The 23,563-nt window shown below is 46.3% G+C and overlaps 2 protein-coding genes across 2 annotated transcripts in view; one reads left to right on the forward strand and one right to left on the reverse strand.

The window, feature by feature from the left end:
* The window catches only part of SATB2 (SATB homeobox 2), a 412,340-nt gene extending 389,062 nt beyond the window's left edge, over window positions 1–23,278 (forward strand). Inside the window, exon 18 of the mRNA XM_080400567.1 lies at window positions 8,906–23,278. The gene's annotated coding sequence lies outside the window, so the exon portion shown is untranslated. The remainder of the gene's footprint in view (window positions 1–8,905) is intronic.
* The window catches only part of SPATS2L (spermatogenesis associated serine rich 2 like), a 726,913-nt gene that overhangs the window by 684,066 nt on the left and 19,284 nt on the right, over window positions 1–23,563 (reverse strand). The window lies entirely within an intron of this gene.

A 23,563-nucleotide genomic window follows, 5' to 3' on the forward strand; every position in this document is an offset into this window, starting at 1 on the left:
CCGGAATTTTGTATTTCAGTTGCTCCCTCTTTTTTTTTTTCCACCAACCATGAACTGCACAGCTTATTCACCTGCAGCCGCTGGGATTTCGGTGGTGCAGGCACCCTTCAGGAAAGCGTTCATTGCCATAAGGATTTCAAGCACTGGAACAGGCTGCCCAGGAAGGTGGCAGAGCCACCATCCCTGGAGCAGTTTAAAAAACACATAGATGCAGCGCTTAGGGCCATGGGTTAGCGGTGGGCTGGGCAGCGCTGGGTTAACAGTTGGACTTGATGATCTTAAAGGTCTTTTCCAACCTAACTGATTCTATGATTCCATGGTTCTATCAAACGGCTCTGACAAAGGGTTCCCGTAACCAGATGAAATGACATCGCCAGTGTCCCAGCCCCGGCGTGCGGCGCAGCCCGTGCCGAGCCAAGGCAGGTGAGCCGGAGGCTGGGCTTTGGCCAGGGCACAAGCAGCATGCCCCTCAGCTCTCCTCCCCTCACCGACATGCCACCTGCTGGCACCAGCCCGGCCACCAAAGGCACATGTGTTAAATCCCCCCCGAGCTGAGCATGGGCAGCCTGCACAAGCCTGCCGCCTCAAAAATCAGGTGAAAATTCACAGTCCTCGCAGCAAGGCTGCCCGGAGGAATTGTTGCCTGGGCGCTGGTGTTAGCTTTGCCTTTGAACGTGCAGCACGCTAAAGGTAAACAGCGTGTTTTGTCCGCTGAGCCCTTGTCCCCTGGTTCCTCCCCCAGCCCGGCATCTGCAGGGACGACTGTCAAGGTGCGGCTGCGCCCCTGCAGTGACCTGGGTCTTGCCAGCACCAGGTACATCCATGCAGTTTGTTAAAACTTCAGCCCTCTGAAATGCTCCTTCGTTAGAAACAAAGCCATTTCCCTTGGCACTTGCAGCTCTCCATACATGTGCAAACTCATTCAAAACCCAAATTCCTTCTTTGAATTAAATTGTCAGCCTCCCACTCAGGCAGATACATTAGCACTGACTGTAACATCAGCTTGGCACTCTGTATAACGTATGAATAAGCCTTTAAAATTGTACAGTCTGCCCTGCAGCGTTTATCTCATATTTTGATCCTGATTTTTCTCCGCCGAAATGCCTGCTGGTCTATTCAAGTGCCTTGATGGTTTGCGCGCTTCTCATTTAGGGTTCATTTGGGACTTGCCAGTTCTGTGCTCGTTCGGTAACAGTTTGTTCACTTACTAATATGTTCTCAAGCCATGTATTATAATGGATTTCTGAAATTGTTACAGGCGGTGACAAAAGATTTTTTCACATTTCATCATGTGTAGATGTAGCAGCATATACTTCCGAAAGAGACCTTAATCACCATTTTCTTTCTGTTTTTAAAAGAAGATGATGTTATTTATCTTTAGAAGTGAAGACAGGGTTCAGGGCTAATTTTGAGAGTAGGGTATAATCAGACACTTGAATTAATTAAAATAAAAAATCATATTGGCTAGAAAAATTTGTGTTGATACAATACTCCAAAATTAGCAGAGAATTGATGCCTGCCACAGGGCAGTAGGTTGAAACACGGTGGTTAAAAATAATGCCTCTTATTTTCAGTCAATCACCTAATATATTTCCTTTGCAAAATTCCTCGCAAGCAGTTTGAGCTCCCAGCGAACCTTAAAGGCCAAGAAATACCGACTTGGAGGCCGGGAGGGGAAGGGAGCTCCACTAGCCCCGGGGCCCCGGCTGAGCCCCGGCCAGGAGGCTGCGGTGCTGGGCAGTGCTGCTGTGCGGGGCCACTGGGAACTGCGTGCCTCTACCCCAGCAAGGGGCAGATCCCACTAGATTAAAATAAATGGCAAACTTCCCATCGACTTTGAGCGAGAAAAATAATCCCATCTTTTTGTGTGCAGTGTGAGTAATAATTAAAAGAAACATACGGGTTTTCAGCTGATGTACAGCCACATGAAGATTATCGATGGCGTCTTTCTCCCTGTCCATGTCTCTGCCCTGTGCATTGATTTGCGTATCCCCAACGGCATCGAACCTCGGCAAAAACAAGGCGCCACGCTTCTATTGTGTGCTTATGACTGCGGCACTACCTTTTTCTTTTCTCAGAAAGAAAACGCAGACCGCCCTGCAATTAGCAGCGAAACCATGAATACTTTCTTCGTTAACCACAAATGGTTCTTTTCGCAATGAGCGGGCTCACATATGTTCTAAATATGTTCAGTTTCATTAGGCAGCGAAGCACTGTGGATCTGCTATTTTATTCAGGAAGGCAAACAAGAGCCGCATATGTGCAACATAAGTTGAGGAGAATGGGAAAACTTGAGGCACTTGCTGAGTGCCCGAGATGCTCGGACGTGCTGGTTGAATGCAGGGCAGCTCCCAGCTCATTTCCATCAGCCCCGGTGCTGGCAGAGATCGGTGTGCTCAGGCCGGTGATGGTCCTGCCCTCTGCCAGCCTGGAAGTCCTTCAGAAAGGTGGCTTTGGTGCTGCAGGAGGCCGGCTCTGACGGGGTGGCTGGCCGGGTTGCTGGGGTTTGTCTCCACTGCCCGGCAGCCACCCCTTGTGCCGGGATCCAGCTGATCCCCAAAACGCAGCGACTCTTTCTCTGCAACTTTTAGAAAGGGATGTGGCCCTGACTGCTGCTGCCCGTGGGCCAAGGGATGCAGCCACCCTGAACCCAAGCCCCGGCACTGGGGGGCAGCTGGACCTTGGGGTGCCGCGGCAGCCCACAGGCTGAGAGGGACAGCTGGGGACTCCCCCAGGATTTCTCCCATTCAGAGAAATCTTGGAAAAATCTCTCCCAAGTTTTTTCATTTGTAGTTTTCAGGGATTTCTTGCTTATTGCTTCTGTGTTTCTCTGGTTAGCTGGTCAAAATGTTGCAAGTATTGGAAATTCAGACTTTTAAATATTATTTTAATAGTTTTAAAATATTATTTTATTTCATTTTTTAACTCAGAAGCACAAAAATTCACTTTTTCTTATTTTCTTCAAACCATTTTGGACACCGGAGCCAAAGCGGCACGGCAGGCTGTGTGTGAGCAGCCCCCCAGCATCCGCCCCAGCACGCTGCCCACTGAATGGGTGCACAGCCCCTAAAACCAAACCTCTGATGGCAACACTTTTCCTCTTAAGGCTGGACCCACACCCCAACATCACCTAAACACCCACAGTTTGTTCTGGTGTAGAAGCCGGTGGAAATCATTTCTCAGACTTTTTTTGTCTCTCCCCTGAAAGCATGACGGACTGTTTTTAATCCATGTAGCAAGTTTATGCAGCATAGAAAGTGAAGACTTGTGTAAATAACATTTTTAATGTAAACACGTATGGTGTTAAAAACAGTCACACCCCTAAGTGTTTCCCACCACATGAGTGCTCATGAGTGGACTATGAAATTTGTTGTCTGTATCTTCCACTTGGTCCTTCTGAGCGGCCTTCTCCCACCAGGGCACCCAGAGGAGGCTGGAGGTGCCCGCAGGCAGGGAAGCATTGTCAGAAGGTTTTAGAAAGTGTGCTGTGCCCTTGATCCTTGCCAAGAGCTGGGGGTACCGTGTCAATGATGCCATGTCACGGGACTTTGCGTTCATCAAGGGAAAAGCCATCTCCTATGAAATTGTGACCCATGTGTCTCGGGTTGACCTGCAGAAGGCGATGCTGGCGGGGGGGGGGGGGCGGGGCACCCAGTGCCTGCAGCCAGGCAGTGCCCTTGCTTCCATTGCATGTGCAGAGTGACGTTCCTCAGAAATAAAGGCAACGAAATATAAACATAGAGTATTTCTCAGAGGGCCCCAGGAAAGGATTTGTAAGAAACTAATCTGTTATTATTTGCTGGTGGGATAAGAGGTATGTTCTAAATGCCTGATTTGTGGCAGAGAAGCAGTCGTGAAGCACCAAAACAAATAAACTAGGGAGAGCTGCCTAGGTAGGAGCAACCAGTGATCAGTATCATAGAATCATGGAACAGCCTGGGTTGGAAGTGACCTTAAAGATCACCTGGTTCCAGCCCCCCTGCCATGGGCCAGAACACCTTCCGCTCCACCAGGTTGCTCAAAGCCCCAGTATCTGCACTGACTCAATTCATTTTTCTTCCCCCTAAACCCAGGCATTATATTAATACCGTCTTTAGCTGTGCATGGGTTGCTCCGTAATCTTTGTGCAGTGCTGCCGAGCGATCTTCACCTCGGCACACTGCGTGCCTGCTGCCAGGAGCTCAGGAAGCATGGAGTTAAATAAGTTTGCCTTTTCCTCCATCCGAACAATTGGAATCAGCAGTTTGCATTATTTTAAAAATGAATGCTCAGAATCAGCAATTTTCTTTTTCCCTTTTTTATTTTTTTTTTTAAGATCTTGAGGGGTTTTTTTATTTAAAGTGGAAAACTACATTAAGTGCAAGGCACTCAACAAAGAAACAGTCATAAAGCCTAAGTATTCTTAGAGTTATAAAATATGTCCGTGGTGGCAATTCTACTGCCAACAATGAAGTTTTAAGCATTAATATGCCTTCATTGCAGTTTTAATGCCTTAATATTGACTCTATAGCTCTTTTGGGTAATTTTGCTTTCTCTGGTACTTGAAAGGTGATGATGTCAGCGTTCTTCATACTGATTCATATGCAGGTTGATGAAGCTGAGTTATTTATTGAGTTCCATTATATTTTCTATAAACATTAGTTCTCAATAAACAGAGACATTTAGCCGAGGGTTTATTTATTAAATAGGTACTGTACAGATGGTTTTGCCACACATGATGTGCTGCAGAGGATATTACTCAGGAATAATCAGCTGTGTTATAGCTTGGCTAAATTAATAAGATGATAATGATGAAATTGATGCTTTTGAGCTAGGCTTGGTAAATGGTTTTTGCATAAACAAACTGATAAATTTGAGAAGCAATTACTTGCTTGTCAAAGATAAAAACACAACAGGGCCCATTTATAGTTAGGTCCTATTTATTTTTAAAGATTGTACCAGATTTTATGTTTAATACGCTGCAATTAAAAAATAATACTTAAATGAAGAATAATAAAAAACTAACTTTCTGAGCTCTCCTTCAAATTTGAAGATGCAGCATTGCTTGGTTAGACATCAAGTAAACTTTTTCAAGGCTTTCACTACATCTAGAAAAAAAATATAATTGTTTTATGAAAGATGCTGTCTGGAGTTGTGCAACGTGGGCTCTGGCAGCGCTTTCTGTAGCGGCGTTTGCTCTAAAATCAAGCTGGATTTCATACAGAAGAAACACAGTCTCCAGTTCCCTGTTTAACGTGGATTTTGCTGCAGTAATCACGCAAGCGAACAAAACACATGTGTACCCTCCACACACACCAACTTCATGTAACTCTGCAATAGAATAGTGAATTGCACATGTACAGATGTATACATGTGTACATTTAGATATACACAACAAAGACTATCCCTTGCCTTGTCTACTAATGAGTGTGTGTGTGTTACGTGGTTTTATATACCGGCAAGAGTAGCTTACTTATATTTATTTAGAAAAAACAAACGGACAAGTGATGTGCGGCCCCCCAGGTGGCTCTGCTGGAGAGGACCTCACAAGCTTCTCTCTATCAGAGAATCATCAGAGAATTATTCCAGTTGGAAAAGACCCTTGAGATCATCAAGTCCAACCATTACCCCAGCACTGCACAGCCCACCACTCAACCATGTTCTTAGAATGGCAGCAGTACTTTAGTGACTGGGTTGGTTGTTTCCATCTGAGGGTCTGAAGGCACCTCACAAACATACATTTAGCTTTGTGACATCCCTGAGAGGCAGGTGTTACCACACAGCTCACCACTGTCTCCTCGGCGTGAGCAGGCAGCTCCTGTTGGCACAGGAGGGCAATGGTGCTCCTAATGGTTTGTTGTACCGATGTTGTTGTGCACTGAAGGGCTCAGGCCTTCAACTAATTCCTTCTTTCCCTGGAAACTGCCATATCCCAGGGGGAGCACCTGTGTCTTCTAGACCTAAATACTCCTATGGGAGTGTCCTAAGTGGATTATACCTGAAAAGGGGTACCACATGGCCAAACATAGCAAGCTGCATAGGCACATCCTAATTCACAAGCATGTGTTTTCCACCCTGACACAAAAGGCTGTTACTTCCAGCCTTAAAGAGAGCTTTTGCTTTCCTCTGTCAGGACCTAAAGGCAGTGGCAGCGTGTGGGAGGTGTCCAGCCCAGGGCTGCAGCCCTGCAGCAGCTTGTGCCAACACGGCCGTGGGCAGGAGGTCCTGCTGATCCAGAAGGACTTCCCACCTGGAACTGGTGCGGCACCATCGGGGGGGAGGGGGGTTGCAAAGGGAGCAGGCAAGGAGGCCTTCCCTTTGCTATTCAAAATGTCTCACGATTTCTGACAGTCCTTCTTGGCTGTAACTTTCAGGAAAGAAATCAGGTACTGACTGCCACTGTATTGCATCCTATGCTGTCACAAGTTATGTTACTGAGTCCTTCGTAAGTTTTTCTTGCAGCTGTTCAAAAAGAATGTGGGGTCTTAGGCTGAGCTGAAACTCTCGGCAGAGACAAGCCATTCTCTGTGATGTAATGCCAACTGTGACTACGTAAAAGAAAAATCATAATGTGTTGCAACATCAGCAATATATATAAAATACTCCACCGCAAGACGTGGGTTTTGCTGTTAGTTCAGGTTGATTACCTAAATTATAACTATTAATTATAATGAAATGAAACAAGGTCATTGGATTTGCCTTAAATTGGATTTACCTTAAAAACATGAAATGGAGTTGTCTACAGTGCCTGTGTCAAAGGTATGAAACTCACTGATGAGCTTTGCACTGGATTCAAGGCCGTAGGGAGACGCAGAGAGAGCAGCTGTGGTTTTCTGCCGGTTTTGCCAGGAAGGCAGAGCTGTGAAGCCACCTCAGTACTTAGCGATCAGTTTTAGCGTGCGAATAGCCCCCTTGACTCTCCATAGAAAAGACCTGCAGCCACCCAGCAACTCCCTGGCCCTGCCTGCAGCCAGCCCTGCCACGCAGCATGGGTCTCAGTGCTGGCCTGCTGGCAGCACAGCCGTCACCTGCCGGGGTCGGCTGGGAGCAGCACAGCTCCCTGCTGCAAAACCGACCGCGCAAACCACGGTGGCAGCCACAGCCGCAGCCTGGCCGTGCCCGGTCCTGCCACCCCGCAGGGAGAGGGGCCCCTTTGGTGCCCAAACCCAAATGGCACGTCGCCCTTTTGCAGCCTCATTGTGCAAAAGGCTGCGGTTGCAGGATAAAGAGGTGTAGCTCTGAATTCACAAAACTCCTACTTGTGTTGTTATACCAATTTATAGGCTTTCACAAATGTTTGTAAAATGTGCTCAGTGGTCCGCGGGAGATTTGAAATGAAATCTATGAAAATCCAGAAACACTGAGCAGATTTACCTGCTTAGCTGGCACAGGGACTTCCCTGCACTGCCTCTCCAGGAATGAATTTAAGGCAGACGTCAGTGTGAATTGACACCCCTGCTGCCAAACTGAAATGCTTTCAGCAAGGAGGTCTTGTGCAGGGAAAGGCAAAGCCGTTCCCATGCTGTGGTGCCACGCTTACTTACCCAGGCTGGGGGTCAGTGTGGAATGGAGCTGATGCCTTTCAGTTGCAGGGCACGAGGTAGCTTAAACGTGGGTCTTGGCAAAAGATCTGGGCGACACCTTTCCTGGAGAAAAAGAAGTGTCTGTATTCTTTCAGGTATTGCCAAGTTTCTTGTGCTACAGAAAAAGAATGAGAAGAGTCAAAGTCATTTCATTGCTTTCAAAATAAAATTACTCTTGAAATATTCCTGGGAATTTTATGTAAAAAATTATAAGGTGGTTTGATTTTGGTTTTTTTTAGAAAGTGCCACATTCAAAGAAAATATTTACTTTTAAGTAAAACAAGATTGCTGTCAGTGAAGATTTTCTCCTCCTGCACAGCTTTACAGTACCCAAAGATATTGTTGATCAACAAAATTTGAGACAGACTTTTCCTAAAACAGTTAAAGATTTTTCTTGGTTTAGTAGATAAGGTCAGTACTGAACTTTGGTTTCAGTAGAAGAGTCAGCCCTGAGCTGCCATTGCAAAAAAATTTACTCTGAATATAGAGAGATCTGGAGCTGCAGCTGCTCAGGATGCCCAGCCTTAGGGCTGCTGGCCACAAGCGCGCCGTGTCGTGCCGGCGCAGCGCTGTGCCTGGCCTCTGCCAGTGCAGCTGGTGCCCATCAGCAGCTGAGCATCACTTTCTTGCATGTTTCTCAATCAAGCCACTTCAGCATCCTTTGATGTAAGTCTTAAAAGTCTGCCTTAAAAACAGCTTTTTAAAGCACCAGTACAGCAGTGCTGTAAAATAGAATCATTCATTATTAATTAGGTCACAACAAAAAAAATCCTATGGATGCATTCATGATGCCAAATGAGCCAATCCCAAATAATGCGATTGTAATGAATTCCAAAGGAATAATGACTGGACCATTAGCATAAAGTGCCAGCCGCGCTCTGTGCTGCCCGCCGGCTCCCACCCGCCTGGCACTGCTTCCAAACCCACCCTGCCGGTCACTGGCCCAGGTGTGGGGGTCCCTGGCCGCAGGCTGCCATAGGGGTGGCAGGGTCTGCCCTGCCATGGGGGGATGCTGCAGGGGGTCAGACTACTACGGAGGCTGTTGCCACGGCTTGCAGTGCCATCACCCCCAGGATGGCCACCCCAAAGCCCCTTTGGAGGCGAGAAGCAGGGTAACCTGAAAGCATGTGGGAGGATATTTTTGCACCTCTTGCTCTAATATATAATTACAGCTTTTGTTCCGTGGCTTGCACAAGCAAATTAATTAGAAATTTATCTGACCAGAAGTTCCGTTCGGCATGCGTTTAAGGCAGAGGCCATCCCTGTGCACGTATTTGCTCTCTTCATCATGGAACAATTATCTGCCCATTTAGGAAACACAAAATTTGTTTCTATTTTAATAGATGCTCCTAACCATAAAAAAAACATCAGACTGCTGCTGATTGTAGCGAGCTTAAAAACCTCTAAGAGGAAAACATCATTTGTGACCCCCCTCCTCCTACCCAGAGCATCCAGTGGGGCAGGCAGCAGCGCCAGCCGGCACTGGCAGCGGCACAGACCAGCACAACTGCCCAGGTGAGCGCGGGGCCAAGGAGGCATGAAAATTAAACATGATGAGGCCGGAGGGAGGGAGGCATGGGAAGGGACGCAGTGGTGGTGGGGTCCTGGGAAAGCGAGTGGCTTCTCCCAAGCTGTGCAGCCGGTGCCAGGCCACAGCAGTGTGGCGAATGCTGCAGCCAAATAAAGAGGTAGGACAGGTAGTGAGGGATGGTGGTGGGACCTGTTTTGTCAGCGTCCCCTTCCCTCCCAGCAGCCAAGCAGACAGGCGCGTCAGGTGCCTGTGCCCCTCTTATGTCTGCTGTTAAAAAACCCAGCCAGGGAATGTCATTAGAAACAGCCACACCATCTGCCTTTTCCTCCCCTCCCCTTTAAATAAGGAAACACCTTGTCAAACACATCCCACTAAATATCCCTAACACCCTCCCGCGCGCTTCGCGCTCAACGGTTCGCGGGATCGTGCACCATCTGGACCCTCGCGCTACGTCTCAGCGGCAAGGCCTGGCTTGGACCCACCGCGGCCACCGGCAGGGCTGTGATGGTCGGCGGCACGTCCACGCTGCCTGTGCCTGTGCGTGGCAGCAGGAGGGCACAGGGGGAAGCAAAAGCAATGAGTTCACGGGGCAGGGAGTGCAAAAAGCCCAGTGATTCCACTTCATATTATTTTTAAATATGAAAAATAAGAAATTAACCAAGGAGGACCTTAAACACAGACATTTATTAACATGTAAATGGTCTGAGTCAGCAATTAGTCAACAATCAGCCTAATCAAGTAGAATATAGTATTAAGGTGCTATTTAATTATTCCCGTTTTGTTCAAGGTAAGTATTTACTGCTACCGTAGGTTTTCCGTTGTCTTTCGCATGGAAAACCAGTATCTGTGTGAGGGTCTGTGTCGAAGTTTCTCAAGAACTTTAAGAAGACAGGCTGTGTCTTCCTGCCCTGGCATGCCCCCGATGCTGCGGGGGAGCGAAGCTGAGGAGCATTGCCCGCTCTCCTGCGCCTGGGCCGAGCTCTGTGGGAGCCCACAGGCAGCACCTCCAGACTCTGAGCCATGCAAGGTGGGATCTGCACGGGCTTGGGGCTGGCCCGGCTCAGCTGCCTCCCGCCTGCAGCCCCACAACCCAGGGGGTGTCTCCAGCGCGCACACACACACACACACACACGTGCACACACCCCCCACGCACACCCTGCTTGCTGCCCCTGCAGATGAGTCTTTGTTCTTGGTGATTACTGTGCAGACAACACACTCACCCGGCTGCATCGAGACACTGCGTACAAACCCAGCGATGTGCTGGTAAGTGAAATAGTGTCGAGAAGAGCCTTAGGAGATAGAAGAACATTATTTTAAATTATCTTGAACATAAAAAAACAAAGTAAGGATTTGGCAACCTTGCAGCAAAAACCTCAAAACCAGTTATTCCTTTTAAATAAAAACAAAAATGAGAAACAGTAACTATTAGAAATCCCACCTGGTGCTTTCTCTGTGTTAATGATGCTTCTTAAATTGCATGTGGGTAAATGGTAATTTTGTCTCACACCATTAAAAACTAATGGAACCCTTGATGATAAGAAATGCCATAGCTAGCTTGTTGGAAAACGTTTAATTAATAAAGTAATAAAATTATTGTAAACTAGTGCAGTTTCACAGAGGATTCAATGGGATATAAAACAGATAAAACATCCTTGAGAGTTGGTACAAGAAATAAATGCTCCTCTATAAAAAACGAGCACTATAAAGTTAAGCTGGTCTGTGTTACACTGAGTTAAGACAAGCCATGGTGATAGCGGAGGTACTCAGACGAGCCTTTCGTGGGACGTGGTGGGAAAAACCTCACGAGTGCGCGTGGGTGTATTTTCAGAGGAGCAGAAAGCCAGCATGCCTTCCCCTGTGCTGGCGTGGGGCCAAAGGTGGCTGCTGGTGGGTGCTGCAGCCCGGAGAGCCCACGGGAATATTTTGGCGGTGTTATTGCTGTTACTGTAGTGTCACTGCGTCATTTTTGTGAAACTAGTGGCTGGCAGAGAGCAGAGAAGAGGTGTCGGACACTTTGCCCCCACCAACCCTGGTGCCAGGGAGTGAGCCCCTGTGCTCCGTGCAGCCAGGTTGCAGCTCAGCACAGGTGGCCGGCTGGTGGCATGGGCAGTGGCACTGCGCCCAAGGCGGTGAGGCATTTACATATGGGTAGCTGGGTACATGTGCACGATGGCATCCTATGTGCTCCATGAGTGAGAAAGGGCTGGAGAGGGCCAAGCACGGGGAAAAACATGCTGGCAGTGAAGGCTGGGTACCGCTCCTCACCCTGCTGCTGACCCCAGTCCGTGTGTCACGTCCTCCTGGGGATGTTTCCTTGCAGTGCTTTGGGGATGAGTCTCCTGTAATTGGGAGACGGTGGGGAGCTTTTGCATTGCATGAGCTGCACCAGGTGCCACTGGTTTGAGCACACACGCATGCACAGGAGCTCTTACAGCTCCTGTACGGTTGCATCTTAAATATTTGCAGATGTTTAGATTCAGGATGGGTGTAATCTGCCAGGTGCTCAAACTTTCGTTTAGTCCTAAGACCCAATCTGTGCATCCCACTGACAAGCACTGCCAGCTCTTTTTTCAGGAGCACTCAGCCCACGGTGAGGCTGGAGGAAGCCATGGTGGGGAGAAAAGCACCCACAGGCACATCCCAGATTTTGGAGTGCTGTGACAGCCAGTTGCAGCCCCTGGCACTGGGCAGTCCCCATGCAGAGCCAGGGCAGCAATGCCAAGCGACACCAGCACTCTGTGATGAGCCACAGACAGACCTAAAAAGGTTTGGGGCTGACTTTGGCCAGTATTTTTCCAAACCTTCAACGACATTTTTGTAACAAGCTGGAAGTGTCTCTGTCACGGGGTGGCATGCTTTCTTTCCTCCCACATCAGCATAGTTGATGCTTATACTGGGAAATGAAGGATGCTCCACTGTGCTCCCCATGTGGGTGGTTTCTTTAACCGGGGCTTTGTACAAACCCCATTACAGCTGTAGCCTCTGTCCTTCATCTAACCGAAAAAAATGATATTGCAGTATATACAACTTGTAGATTGTTGTAGCACCACAAAGGTTAATGCTTGTTCATTAGCTTGATTGTAACAAGAGGATGGTCAGACCTTAGTCATAAAAAGTCCGCTCTCCTCACCAAGTCACTGCAGACATTGCTGTGCCCGCTGATGCAGCAACGACGCCTGCTTAGTGTTTGCAGCATCATCTACTTTTGAGTGCCTCTAGTTTCCTCTGCAGTCTCCACCTTGATCCTTGGTTAGAAGCCATCCTGCTAGATCTCTGGTTTTAAAATGAAGTGAGGTTTGTTGTTTTTTTAAAGCATGTGAGCATGAATAACTCTGCCAACAAGAACAGTGGCCCAGCTCCCCATACAGCCATCTCGTACAGATGTTTTTCTATTATCTGAACCATCATTTCTGGGTTGGACATAAGTTGTTGTTGCATCTGTCTTTGTAACTCTGAAAAGTTTGATGCGTTTAAGCCCAGGCTACTCAGGCACAGCTGCAGTGTTCAATGGCACACCAAGGGGCTCTGTACTTTGGCCTCGGGGCATGGACAGGCTGGCAGCATAAGACCTTTTCCCCACCCAAAGCACCAGCTGCCTCTGGGAAAATTCTGTGGTTTCATCTAGTAGGCAGATTTATTTTTGAGGTAGCCTCAAAAATGTGGGCATGGGGAGAAGGCTGCCACTCTTTACCGAGGCAGTGTGAAAATGTTTAAGGGGCTCCATATTTCAGCCCCACTGGCAATACCAGCAATGACTTTTTTTTTTTATCTCATCGGCACATGAGAAATGAAAGCATGAGTGGGAGTTCAGTAAAGGACTGGCACGGCCACATCTGGGGTATTTGTTCCCTGGCAAACTGTGGTTGCTCTTGATTTAGCCACAGTTTTCCCAGCTGATGTTTTGCAAACCCAGCAGAAGATTCAGCTCTCTAGGCTCTGGAAGGGAACGCAGGGCTGGAAGCCACCCCTGTGCTCACCAGCAGTGTCAGGCTGAGCCTCCTCCTTCCTAAAGATGTTGCTGGTCCCAGGACCGCGCGCCTGCGGGGGCAGTTCGGGGGTGGAGATTTAATCTTTTATTTTTCCCATATGCCACAAGTATGTCATAAGATGATGACACAATAATAACAACTTGGTGGCTGCTTGAAACTTCTTTTTTTTTAGCAGCTGTGTTTTTAGAATATTATAATTAACCATCCTTTTGCCTTAATCACTTTAAGATTTCTAAAATAACTAGGAGCTTACTGTACCTTCCACGACATGAAGCTTCCCCATGTGGGGACCATGACTTTCTTTTCAGGCAGGGAAGGCAGAGGAAGCAGGCAGGGCTGGGAACACACAGCCAGGTTTATCAGTGGAAATTACAGCATAAATTTCTGAAATTACTGTAATAATTTTAACTTGCAGCCATTGTACTACAAGCAGGAAAAGAGGTGACATTGTATTTAATCTGCACAATGACTGAGTCACTTCGCCTGGGCTCATTTTTGCAAAAATTTAAATGAAGTAAGCGCCGTATTTGTCAGAAAAAGAAAGGGTGAACTGTGAGTAAAGGGGAAAATATTTGTCAGCTTGCCAGGGAGAAGCGCGATTAAAAACTGACTGTTAATAAAGCATGTGGGTGACAGGGCTGTCTCACCACGCGGTGCCGGCGCCTGGCTCAGGTAAAAGCATAGGGCTTTAGCTCAACAACGCACTCCTGTCTGTCAATGTTAGATATTTTTTTTTTTTAAATGACATGTTTTCTTTTGGCAGATGGGAACAAGCCTTGAAGAATAAATTTTTTGGAGGCAGACAAATTGGCTGCCTGGAAATATATGTATTTAGGAACCTGTCGGGTGGCTGTGAGTGTCAGCACCACCCCAGCTGAGCTGGCCAGCACCACTCCGCATCTTGCCTGCTCCAATCTCCCGGCCGACCCCACAAATCCCCAGCCAGCCACTGCCGGGCTAGAGCAAAAATGACAACTCTGATATAAGATTTGCTCTGGATATTGCTGATATTGCTTTGTGCCTGCCTTATAAAACTTCCCCGTTGGCTATTTCTCCAGCCAGGGGATTTTACCCAGATGAATGCGCTTGCCTTCCTCTCACCGGCTGCCAAAATCCAACTTATCTGTAAGTGGAAATAATGCTGTGGCCCCCGGTCGATCGGAGCCGCAATGCTCTTTACAAGAGGAGGCGAAATAAAACCGTTCCCCATGTTAACAGCTGTGAAAGCTGCCGTGCTGAGAGGTTAAGTGATTTGCCGGGTGTAAGGAGGATGGCGCCTGGCTCTCAGGAGCGCCGTATCTCCAGCAGTGGGGGCAGCATGGGGTGGGTGGCCAGCCCCATGGGGGGACCACAGACCCCAGGCATCGCCACCTGCCCCAGCCCCACAAGGGCAGCTGGTGCAGGGGATCACCTGCAGTGCACCTGCCCCCCAGACTGGGCGTAAGAAAAGTTTCACTAGCAAAAAAATACATTCTTTAAATATCCCCAAAAAAACATCAGGTACTGAAAGCGCGTGTTGGGTTTTGCAAGCCAGCATCAGAAATAGGCGGCAGCTGGAAAGATTTTTTAACATCTCAGCAGCGCCTAAAATGTTGGAGGGAAGTGCAGGCAAAGGCAGGTTAAGCCAAAATCCAGATGCCTTGAAGCCCACACCAGTGCACATGGCCAGCACAGCCTCTTGTCTGCCTCAGGACATTTAGGCCTGTTTGCTTAACCAGCAGAAATGAGCAGCTTTTAAGAGCAGTTCAGGATGCCCAAATCAGAGGCTACGTATCTATCTAGTCCTTCAGTATAGGTGGTGCAGCATATGTTAATACAGCAGAACAGTTAATTTCTATAAATGTAATATTTATTGCTACTTTATTAGAGGAATGTGCTGGACATGAAGTGGCTGTATATATGCAGGTGGGCAATAAAAAAGGTACATAAAAGGCATGTTCAAAAATAGGCAGTGTTGTTCCCTGGTTTTGTAGGGTCGGTAAAACTGGTAGCAGCTCCCTAGCAGTGGCTTCATCTCCACACTCACAGTGTGTGTTCTTAACACCTTCCTTCACTGCAAAACTGAAGTATTTAACCCAAAACATACAAACAAATCTGTTATTCTCCTCCTTTATTAACCTTCCGAGCCCTCTGAAATCTCACATGAGGAGAAAGCTCTTCCCTTTTCCTTTGTCTAAGCGAAGAGGTTTAAACTTTATATACAAATAAACTCTCACGGACATGTAAACATACCTGTGCCATTATATACATGCAGCGCGCCCCTTATCCTTCTCTATAAATATATATATGCATATGTATATCCACAGATTATACAGGCATGTGTGCGTATATGTGTGTACAAAGAGAGAGAAAAAGACTCTTAGAAAATGAAAGACAAATGTTAGAGAATTATATTCCCAAGCCCTCAAATCCCTAATCATGAGTTTGATGCAATATTTGCCCTAATGGGAAATGATAACTGGCACTATTCCAAAGCAAACCTCGAAGAAAGGAGCAATAAAAAAGGAAAATGCTAGCTTGGCAGTTAAAGAAAGAGGAGCCGAAGCGAGAACTGCTGTCGGAGATAATAAAGAATTAACCACAAACCCCTTTTCTATTAAGCACAAAAAAGGATATTAAAATAACATGCCCCCTCCCTAAATGTTTCCAGGCTTGTGTCATGCTTTTCTGCACAGCTTCCCCAGAATGTTCTGAGCCACAGGGCTGCAGCCCGGTGCAACCCGCCTCCCCTCTCGTGCGAGGAAGGCTGCTCCACTCCAACGCACTTACAATCACACTCCCTTTTTTTTTTTTTTTTTTTAAACTTACTCAGTATGTTCCAAATCTTGCCCTTTCTAAGGAGAAGGAGTATGATTACAGTCCATGAGCATGTTGACCTTCAGGAACTGGCTGTGGTAGAGCCATTCTGATGGGCTCCCTTTCCCCTTGGAAGCCTAGATGTTGTGAAGCCAGCTGTATAATGTGGCTTTGCTATATTATCTATACAATCCATAGGCACAATGACATCCATTAATTATAGAGTGAGTCTTAGTGCTCCATTTCCTGGTTACAGTGGCAAAGATCAGTGCTTTTACCTTCATGTTCTTACTCTGATTTTTACATTTGGGACATTTTCGCACTTTAAAAATTACATGTGATAAATTGGACAGCACAGATCTAGGACAAAAAAAATGGTGCAAAAAATTTGAATCAACAGCTGCTAGATACTGGAAAGAAGAAAAGAGAAGAGAGGTTAATGAGTCAGGAGGCACTTGGACAAAATGTTACCAGGAAACAGAGACACTGCTATCTGCTGAGTTTTGTTTGACTGAGGTTCACAGGTGCTGCAGGAGAACTGGGCTGACTCCCAGCGCCTGTGTGCTTCGGCACTGGAGATGCCCTTGTGAAGTGCTCCATGGCTGGGGGTGCACTGGAGGGCCCCAAATGAACACCATTTCTGTCTGGTGTCATTATGGGCATGGTTTCAGTACCCCATTTTGCCCATTTTGTGACTGCCCGAATCATTTTAACAGCAAGATCCAGCATGAACTTCCCTTGAAATTTCCACCTCAACTACATAGCAGATTTTACTATGGCAATTCTAAATTTGTAAAAGAAGTGGTACTTGGTGAACTACAGACCCAAGAGGCTGAACTTACCCCTTTATATCAATGGAACCCTCGATAACCTTACATTGCAAAGCCATTATGACCTAACTTTGGTTCATTAGCACATACGGAGGTATTAATCACACAAAGTAATGAAACATTACAACCTCTTTGGTACTTTCTTATTGTTTGGGTCTTTAATATGCAGTTTGACAAGAGCTAGACTGTGGCAGCTCTAACAGGATTTTGTAGAGACGGTGCTCGCTTGCACACTAGGAGTGCTCCAAACCCAAAATGACACAAGCCAAAAAGATGAAGATGCAGTGAAGAATTGCTAAGAGTTTATCATAAATGTTAAATGAAGTACATCTTCCAGTAAGAGCTTATTTAAAAAAACAATGAGTATATTGCATTGATCTTAGCCACTAAGAGGGTAAGGCTTTAGAAGGAAAAAAAAAAAAAATGCCAGCCTACCTGTACAAGACATTTTTTAAACCTAAACTTCTTGCTCTTTTAGACTTTTAAAACTCTACGTGAAGAAGCTATAATCCACAACTCAGGAAACTTCTAATGCAATCTATCTTTCAGAGCCAAAAATCAAAACTCCCTCCTGAGCTATGTTAGCGCAGAAAAGCAGAGTTAAACATCAGCTGCTTTTATCTGAGTGCCTAAATTTAAAAATACTTAACCAGAACTATACCAACTCGTATACGAAAGCTGCTCGTTTTTATGCCAGTACCAGTCTAGGTCAATTTCTAAGCTGAGTTTTAGAGAAAAAAACAAACAAAAACCAACAATAAAGGTGTAGGTGGAGAGGTTTAAAAAAATAACTACTGGAAATGGTGAGCCAAGAGCTTCAGAACAACTTGTCTCTGCCTGAGGTACAGGCAGGCTGGTTTTTAGATCAGTTACCTACAACTGTGGTGTCATGAAGTGGAAAAATACCACCGAGAGTCATTTTTAGCAAAGAACACCAACAGCTCCTCTCACATTCACATCCAGTGAAACTCCATTCGGGTTAGATTCATTGCCAGATTGTAAATTCTTATTTGATTTATCGATCACAATTTTGTATTGTTAATTCATATGTTCATTAGACAAATCTATCCCTCCAAGGTAATGACTTAAGGTACTGCTGGCATGCGAACATGCACAAATGGATAATTCTTAATGACCTTCCAAGCTGACATATTTTTGGCATTGGTTTCCTATATCCTAATTTCAAGCTGCCTCTCTGGTGTTATCATAGGGCTGACTTCACTCAAGAAGGAGGACTTGCAATTGGAGGTTGCTGCTGAGATTGCTCCCATCAGATATCAGCAGAGCAACGCACAATTAAAGTTAGCTGTCTCCTTGGATGAAACCCCTGTGTTTCCAGCTGGGGAGGTTGGTAAGGAGTCGTCTATTTCAGCAGTCTTGGAGAAGAAAACATTCCCATCATACAATTTGACCAGTTTCGTGACTTTTTCAGTATTTCCATAGTAAATAATTCCTAGCTTGTGGAAGCTTCGTGATAAAAAAAATAAAATTTGGTAAATACAGGTCAGCCAGGCTACTGTCCTGCCAGCTGGTCCACATGTTGCCCTCCCACGAGGTCAGGCCAATACCACAGATCTTCTACTGGAGGTGACTGTGGTGCAGGTGGGTCACAGCCTGATGTGCATATGGCACAGCCACCTATTCCAGATGTCCAACGGAGGAGCTCACGCTCCTTAGACCTGTAGATGGGTCCATCACTGGCTGTGGATGACAGGTTTGCAGCATTACAGAGGGATTAGGTCAACCACTGGAAAATGCAGGAATGTTTTCCATCTTCTTAATTTGATAGATGGGATTTTCCCGGCTGAATGACCATTTTTCACAGTGATAGCCAGACTCCACGAGACCAGCTCTCTCCCAACAGGCGTTATCCCCTCTGGGGCTGCGTCAGGTCTTCATGCCCAGCCTCACACCGTTAACAGCCGCTCATCCAGCGCCATGAGAAGGGGGGGTCGGGGGGAAAGGCAGTGTCTTAAACACAAGGTTTCCAGGGCTGCCAGTGTTTCCACTGTGCTTCCCAGAGCAGATCTGGGCAAGGGAAGAGTGATTTCTGGCATTTCCCAGAGGCTACAAGGGACAGGAGGAAGAATTGTGGGGGGAAAAGCCTGGGTAGACACAGTGCCGCCGTCCACTGAGGTTTGGCAATCGGCTTTTATGGGTTGGGAACCAGGTGGGGAAGGGGATGGGAAAAGCGCCAGGAAAGAGCCTTTCCCCAGGTGGTGGCCCAGTACCTCGAGAGGGACCGCTGGGGTGAGAGGCAGCGGGTGGCAGAAGAAGCTGGCAGCGTGCAGCGTGCGGCCCCTGCGTGTGGCAGGCTTCAGGCAGCACCCAACTGCCTCCGAAAAGTGGAAGAAAAGAGTTTGCATCCCTTCCTCAAAAGCACAGCTCGGGTTGCAATTCCAAATGTATGGAAGAAATGTAAATGCATTGTGACAAGCTGTACGGAGAATCAAAACAAGGAACAAGGAGCGTATGTTTCTTTTAGAGAAATGTCCTTTATCTCACAGGCAGAGCGAAGCGTGTGGCATTCAAATGTTAAGATTTTTACACCACTTTCATGAAATACTAAAGAGAGACCCAAAAAAAACCAAACCCAAAAAGAAAAAAAACCAACAAGAAAATAACCCAAGTCCGTGTCACTTCTCAGCTAGTTTGGTTATTGCTGCTCCTGAGTACTGTAACATATGCACTTTCCCTTTTGAAAATGTATCAAAGTTGTTATTTTGGGGGTGGGATAAACTCTTACCCATGCATATCTTATGTTTCAAAGCCAAGAATGCTTAGGAACCTGCTCTGGATCCGCACATCAGATGCATAAGTGATTAGTGACAAGTGACACAGAAACAGAGAATGTGCTGTGTTACGATGAATAATAAACACGCACAATTTATGCAGGCAGAGTGAGCGGGGAGATGGCATCCTGCACTTTTTCCATATAAATAATGTGAATCTCTCAGCAATGGAGCCAGGCCGGCCAGGGAGTTTCTCCAGCCCACCAGCCGCACAAGCCAACAGGGAGCAAAGCGGGGACAGGCAAGGAAGGGTCACCCATGCACAGGGCTGCTTCTGGTTTCCTATGGGTCATTACTGAATGAACTGATGGCAATTAATTGTCTCCGAACTAGAATCAACAGAGGAAAAAGATCCGCAGCGGGCAAAATTTTTCACTTTCTGGGAGAAAAGAGCTTTTAGATAAATGAAAAAAAATCACTGAAATGTCACATTTTCTGCTTCCTGGGTTTATGGAGAGCATCACCACAGTGTCCAGTGTGAAAAAATTGCCCTGCAATAGGATTGGTAGTGCCTATCTGAAATAAAAACCCACAATTTTTGAATTAAAAAAACCAGGTTTTAGATTAAGTTTCTGCAGGAAAGGTGAGCACAGACCCCAGGTGGCTGGCAGGGTTGCGGAGAGCTGGCAGCAGGGTTTCCCCAAGGGCCATGGTGTACCTGGCAGGCGCCTTGCCACTCTTGCATTTTCGGTTAGTAAAACCACACATAACCCCTAAAAAACAAACAACCAGCAAATGCAGGCAGACATTCACCTTAACCCAGCTCTTGCACTTTTCGTCCTCTGTGCATGTGTCACCCCACGCACAACCAGAGCTGCGGGGTGATGCACACATGTCCCCCTTGGCCCTGCATCCCTCAGCCTCGTGCTCAGCTGGGGGGACGGTCTTGGGCTGGACATGGGGGCTCCCACAATGTCCCCGTTTTGCTGCTTGCTTCCCTCTGTCCATTAGTGCCTTCCCACAAATGAGCCCTCCTCCGGGGAAAAGAGAAAGATATATTTTTTTTAATTAAAAAAATATCCCAAAGGCACCTGCTACTTAACTCTGCACATTTTTTCCTGGTTGCCCTGGCCTGCCAACTCCGAGCAAGCTTCTCTCTCTCATTTTTACACTCTCTCTACACTTCCAGAAATGTACGCACTTGGATAAAAGTAGAACTGAGAGGGGAAAATGCATATTCTGTTAAATAAAAAAAATAATTAAAAAAAAAGTTGTCTAAAAGATGGTTGCGTAAAGAAATCATACCCATACTTTAACTCTGGGTTTGAGTTATATAAACTGAACTGTGGTAATTACCAACCTTCTCCAGATTAATAAACAATTACCATAGTAACTACACCATCATATGAAACCTATGCTCATGAATTTTTAAAACATAAATGGAAATACATGCCGGTTGAAAAAGTCTTCTATTTATTTTGTTCCTGGAAAACAAGGGAGACAGATCCATTAAAGGATCTCATCACGTTATGTCTTCCTCCACTGGTTCCTGCAGCCACACTTCGGACAAGTGCCATATATTATGTACTAACTAGGAAAGTCCATTACATGGCGTGGGGCCGTGGGCTGGTGAGTGGCAGGGCCGGCCTTGCACCCCGCTCCCCCGGTGGCCCCAGGCTCCCACACCTCATTTCCCCAGAGGGCTTTAGGTAACATGATGCACCTCTTTATTTGCCAAAATGTAAGGGGTTAGTGGGCACAGCAAGTTGTCTCCATTTGCCCAATGGGCTCTTTTTATTTTTTTATGGATAACGTGTGAGAGAAGATTTCAGGTTACTGTTGCATCACCACAGACAGGAAAGGTCCCTTCATCAAATATTTGGCAAGCAGACTACCGTGAGACAATGTACACATCCAAGTCTAGCCTTCCATTGCATGACGTGATTAAGCCTTATTTCCAGCACATCCACCCACATCCCACTGGGCTGACCCTACTGCAGGGCACATCACAGCCTATTTTCCACAAGTGGAAAAAATCCAGCATGAGCTAGACTCACACCTTGCACCTGGGGCCATGCTGGGCATGTGCATTTAGCCACCAGGAAAGAGCTTTGGTGCAGCCCCTGTGCCTTCGTGTGGTCTGACCCCGCTGCGACAGAGGCGGCAAGGCTGGGCAAATGCTCCGGGCAGAGCAGCACCAGACCAGGTGTGGACTCCTCTAACGTGCGAGCCCGCAACACGGACTGCCCTGCAACCCGGCAGGAGGGGTGTCTCAGCTCAGCGCTGCCTTTCCCCCCTAGGAGCCTGGGCAGAGCAGCCCCTTGGCACTGCCCCACGCTCCTCCTGCTTCTGAGCCACTCCTGCCAAAACCTGCCTCACTTGCTCACAGGAGGCATCAATGATTCAACGCAGTCTATGAGATATGCCTGAGGTCAAGAAAAAAATAAAAGGCTTTCTCCTCCATCAATGTCAACTCTTCTATTTTACTATTCTAGGCAAAAATCTGGTTTGAAAGCATGCACCCTTATTTTGAAGCTTTAACACAGCTGAGCCTGGCTTTACGGCGCTTTGCGGTTTGTAACGTAAAAAGAAACTTCTCAAAATGCCAAATAACAAGATTATATATCAACCTGTTGATAATTCCGACAGGAAAGCTGAAAAGCAACACTGAGTTAAAAAATAGTATTCAGCATTTGCACTAATAGTCTAAAATGTGAGGTTAGACCTCCATGCTTCAAGTTTGAGCTTACTTTTGATAATTTTGATGAGCTGAAATAATATTCCCCTTTTGCAAGACTGTATTTCTTCAGACACTCTGAGAGTTAGGAAAGCCATTAAATCCTTGTGGACTGAAGGTAGAAAAATAAATTGTATGTATTTTAGACTTTGAATCATCTTCCTATAGCAATTTTCGGGAAAAAAACCTATGAAGAATTCGGCAATTTTAATCTCCTCAGTAGCTTCCCATTACTAAACAAGCAGAATGCCACAGTACAAATGTGGATGTTACATGTCATCTTGATCTGCTGCTTTTTTCTTTCATTAAAGCTTTAATGCAGCAATTATGGCTACGTTGCCCTATAAAAAAAGGAAAAGGCAGTTTACTTTAAAAAGTGAAATTGCATAGCCTACTATTTAATTATACACAAATGTAAATGGCCTATTTTTCCATAACTGGTTATTACAGCACTGTTTTACTTTCTGAGTTTTCACAATTTCTAAAACCTACAACGCTTCCTGCTATATAATTGTTTTGCTACATTATTGTTTTCATCTTATTTTTTCTTTTAATGTGAGTGCAGCGGGATAAATCTTGGTTTTAAGCCAGCCAGTACTTCATCTACTTAAGCTTTTATAGATGAAGATTGCTGTAATTATCAGAATACCCGCTTATTTCTGAAGTATTATCTTGGCAACCTGCTGGCATTTACAACCAATTAACAAGCTTTGCCCATTAGTTGCATAAGGGGTATCACAGAGTAAAGCCATTGTGTGCTAATTTTCTATTTTAGATAATCAGTTTGGCCATCCAAAATGGAAAGGGGAAGAAAAGAAAGGTTTGACACCCAGTGGCAGACATGTAAAAATGACTACATGCCTCCCAGAGACAAAGGTATCCAGCAACTGCATGATTGCTTCACTGTCGTCACCACTGGGTTTTAAGTATTTATTCCCTTTGTCTCTTTTGGAAGATAAAATAGAAAGTACGGCTTTAGCAAAGTAATCATGTCCTCTTTTTATTTTTTAAACAGACTGGCTTCTCTCTCTGTCCTCTCAGGCTTGTAATTTCACCAAATTGTACAAGTGTTAAACACAATTTCCTGCCCCCCCCCCCCCCCCCAAAAAAAAAAAAGAAGAAAAAAAAGGGGGAAGAAGAAGAAGAAGAAGAGAAAGCGAGCAACAGAAGGAAACCTGACCGCCTGTGAAAACCACAGCTTTCCTCCCCTAATCGGGGGGCCGAGCAGAGCCCTCACACGGAAGGCAGCCCCTCTCACTTGCCTTGCCAGCACTGTGCTTGGTTAAAGCCATGTACCAGCTGGGGGTTTTAACCAGGCACCACTATTAGCAAATGGGCTCCTGGCCACCCTTCAGCAGCTGAGCCGTGTGCCAGCCCCGGTTGTCT

This window comes from Falco punctatus (genome assembly GCF_963210335.1).
Source record: "Falco punctatus genome assembly, chromosome: 8".
Classification (NCBI taxonomy): domain Eukaryota; kingdom Metazoa; phylum Chordata; class Aves; order Falconiformes; family Falconidae; genus Falco; species Falco punctatus.